The sequence below is a fragment of the Halyomorpha halys genome, unplaced genomic scaffold (genome assembly GCF_000696795.3).
Source record: "Halyomorpha halys isolate HHAL.00 unplaced genomic scaffold, Hhal_1.1 Scaffold1026.1, whole genome shotgun sequence".
Taxonomy (NCBI): Eukaryota; Metazoa; Arthropoda; class Insecta; order Hemiptera; family Pentatomidae; genus Halyomorpha; species Halyomorpha halys.
Window position 1 is genome coordinate 326,790 of NW_027105743.1, and position 3,283 is coordinate 330,072.

At 30.0% G+C, this 3,283-nt stretch overlaps 1 long non-coding RNA gene across 1 annotated transcript in view; it reads right to left on the minus strand.

Annotated features, from left to right (window-relative positions):
• Window positions 1-3,283, minus strand: part of LOC136797297 (uncharacterized) — a 44,937-nt gene that overhangs the window by 27,104 nt on the left and 14,550 nt on the right. The window contains exon 3 of the long non-coding RNA XR_010845156.1: window positions 1,404-1,605. This is a non-coding gene — a long non-coding RNA (uncharacterized lncRNA). The remainder of the gene's footprint in view (window positions 1-1,403; window positions 1,606-3,283) is intronic.

The following is a 3,283-nucleotide window of genomic DNA, read 5'->3' on the forward strand; positions in this document are numbered from 1 at the left end:
TATATATATATATGCACATGAGTGTATATGTGAAAAACTAAAAAAGAGAGGGGGTATATGCATGTAAAAAAATACGAATATAATAAAAATATAGTAATTATGGATTTAAAAAATGATAGGTTATAAGCAAATAAAATAAAATTGAATGTTAATTAAGTTGTAATTAATGTAAAAAACTTGTTTTTAATGATAAGGTGATAACAGAGTCTAACCTATTGAAGGTAGGTTCTGTTATAAATGATGTTTTTTAGTGGAATAAAAGAAAATTATTTGTGTGAAAAAGTTTTAAATTTAAGATATAAAAAGTTATGTAAGTAAATTGAGAGATTATTGGATCAAAATTGTGTGTTATTAATGAAAAAAAAATAGTTTATAATTTCATTGTTACATTGGTCGCACCTCGTTGAGAGTCTTCTGCTTCTACCACGTCAATTTCCTTTCTAGCACGATTTTTACCCTGAATGGTTTCCTGGACATTCTTCATCATTTCTAGACACTTTTTAGACTGAGAGTGTAGAAATAAGATTGATGGGTCGTTCATTCTTCTCGTTATGGCTGGTTCAACTAATATTTTACTTAAGAGCCAGTAGAAACAAATGCCATCTTTGTACGTACTCTCGTTTCCACTCTGGGTGAATATTTTTCTTCAGAACAAGTGCATTTACTGCATCTATATCGATGCAGTTCATAAACATAACCATTGGTCCTCTGCTGGTTTGTCTCTTGCAAGTATATTCGCTGGCCATTTTGTCAAGTCTGTCTACTGCTTCCATTGTGTGTACCGGTAGATTTTAGCAGTGTGCTGTATAACTTTCACACATCTCCCATACATTTATAGCAGGATTGGATTTCATATATCCAAGCCCTATCTAGGCATACATTTTAGTTTCATCCATAGAAACATTCCTGTTTTTCCTCTGTCCCTCAAGTTGCTTTTTTTTTTCGTTACAACAAGCACCTTCTAGTTAGTATAATTGACATATTAGGTAGTTACTTTTATAAAATATCTACTCAACGTAAACAGTCACGATTAATCTAAATAATTCCGCTGAAACATATATGCCCCGAATATCATGGGGGTCCTGGAGAGACCCCAATCCTGTTTTTATTCGGAAAAAAGAACTATGTAAAGCTGTGTCCCTGTAAGTTTAATGGAAACTTACTAACGTGTTTCAAAATGGTTTTGTGAAAAAATACATTGAGTGAATCGAAAATTGGGTGATTATTTTCATAATTTTTCACTAGAAAAATAACTAGTGGGGTCGTTAGAGAACCCCGCGGTATTATGAAGATTAAAGCTTCCGAACCAACAGGATTGACTCAAGGTTACAATAACAGATTAATTGTTCAATAGAAAATACTGATAAAATAAGAAATAAATAAATTTTAAAAAAATATCTTACCTAAATTTACATTTAATATGTCAAACTTCTCACTAGCATGTTCTACTTTTAATAGTTATAAGTTTATAGAATGGTTAGAACTCTTGTGAAGTTGAGTCTCAGAACACGAACTTTCCGGTGTTTTCACCGATCTATTTTCAATCGATAGAGCTTCCAATTTTTTGAGGAGCGTCTTAATTAGCTTGAGCTTGGAGAAGGATCTCTGTGAACAGTAAAATATTTTAAATGTGAAAGGAAAGAATTTATTTCATTGAATAAGTCTTTAGTTCATTTATAATAGGCTAAAATTAAATTATCGTAAGTCTTATTAATTCTAATAAGTTTTATTAAATTATTTTTCATAATTCCTAATATCATTTGTATAATCATTTATAAATTATTTATTTATTTTTATAATTTCTCATTTGGAACTCGTAATAACGTTGTTCTGATATTAAGTGTTGTTTTACATTGTGGAACATGGTTTTAATCACTACTACAACTTAAAGCGTTAAGTGTCTATAACGACGCACATTAGAGAAATGTCGCAGGGGTAATTAGAAGAGTTGAATAGGCGGATTGGATAAGCAACAAAAGAAGCTGTATTGTTCATTAATTCCATTCCTCTGATCATAAGATAATAATGTCGCGATGTATCTTTTTGTTATTAATCGGCCTTGTGATGCTGGTCCCTTAGTACACCCCCATAGCGAAACAAACACCTTTTTTAGGAGGTTAACGTCATTGTGTACCAGGTGAGACAAACGGCGTCCGTTTCAGATAAATAAAGTATGTGAAATCGTTAAGTGGTTGATGACCTATACGCCACAATTTATTTTTAATATTTTGTTTAGTTTCAGCATTTTTATCAGGCGCTGTATTGCGAATGGTTTCTGGGTCTACGTTTTAAAATTGCTTAAACCATTATTTTTTTAATCTAAACTGAAAAAAAATCAACGTGATAGACAAATTGTTCTTTTTATACTCCTTTATTTTTACACCTTTGTTAATGTTTCACAACTTCTTTGTTCTTCCTGTCTATTACATTCACAGATTAATAGTCTTTAATGTCAACTTGGTCTTATCCTCATTTCAATAGTTTGATTTTGAGTTGAGTTTGACTCAAGATTTTTTTTCAAAATCGCTTTATCTAATGTAATTTTAATGTTTTAAAAAATAATTAAACCCTTTCATTGTGGGTAATAAGAATTATGAGTAATTTTGATAGTAAATTACAGAAGAAATATTCCCCCTGGTTGAAAACAATAACAATGGTAATTTTTATATTATACCGCTCATATATAAAGTGAATAGAAAGTAATGATGAATGACGGAAAATTTATAAATAAGCTGAATTTATAAACACACGTTTTTGTATTTCCTCGATTGTTATGAAAATAGACAATCATCACTTTCTGTTAAAACTAACTCTGATAGATATTTAATTAATGAAGTAGGTTGTATTTTTTTTTGTATTAGGTCGTGTTCTATGTGTCAAAATTTTAACAATTTAAATTAAATGTAAAAAATAGCTAATTTGTCTAAATAAAATGGCACAAAATGAAATGTTATATTAATAAATATCTTATACAAATCATCCGATAAAAAACATAGTCATCATCCTGAACAAAACAAAATATTTTAAACTTTTATTTTCAGTGTATAAAATATTTACTATTCCTACACACCATGAAGACAAAACTGGATGGTGCCACCCTGAAGTTAATGTTCACGTAGTTTACCCACCTCAACTTCATATGTTCCTTTCAGCAATGGCCGTGTATACCATGTGACCAGAGTGTTTATATATATATTTGATGCTTGATAAGTATATTTGTACCTGGCGAATTGGCGAATAATATTCGACATATTCCTAATGAGTATATGTAATCTAAAAATAT